The sequence below is a fragment of the Buceros rhinoceros genome, unplaced genomic scaffold, assembly GCF_000710305.1.
Source record: "Buceros rhinoceros silvestris isolate BGI_N320 unplaced genomic scaffold, ASM71030v1 scaffold38008, whole genome shotgun sequence".
Taxonomy (NCBI): domain Eukaryota; kingdom Metazoa; phylum Chordata; class Aves; order Bucerotiformes; family Bucerotidae; genus Buceros; species Buceros rhinoceros.
In genome coordinates this window covers 1-258 of record NW_010428076.1, presented here as the reverse complement: position 1 = coordinate 258, position 258 = coordinate 1, and positions in this window count along the sequence as shown.

Below are 258 nucleotides of genomic sequence, written 5' to 3'. Positions count from 1 at the left end.
CTGCCACAGGGTCTGTGCCAGCTGCAGTGCCTGTTTAGCCCCTTCCCAGAACAGCCCTGAATCACAGCCAGCCAACCTGGGCAATCTCTTCAGCCTTTCTAGAGCACCCAAGCTAAGCCGGATGGTGCCAGGATCAGCAGGGCACCGCAGGGGTGAAGGTGCCGAGTGCCCGGTGCTGAGCTCACAAGCAGTGCCTGCAGAGCTGTGGCTCGGGCAGCGGGCTCTCCTAGGTGTCACAGGCAGGAAGGTGACGCTGCT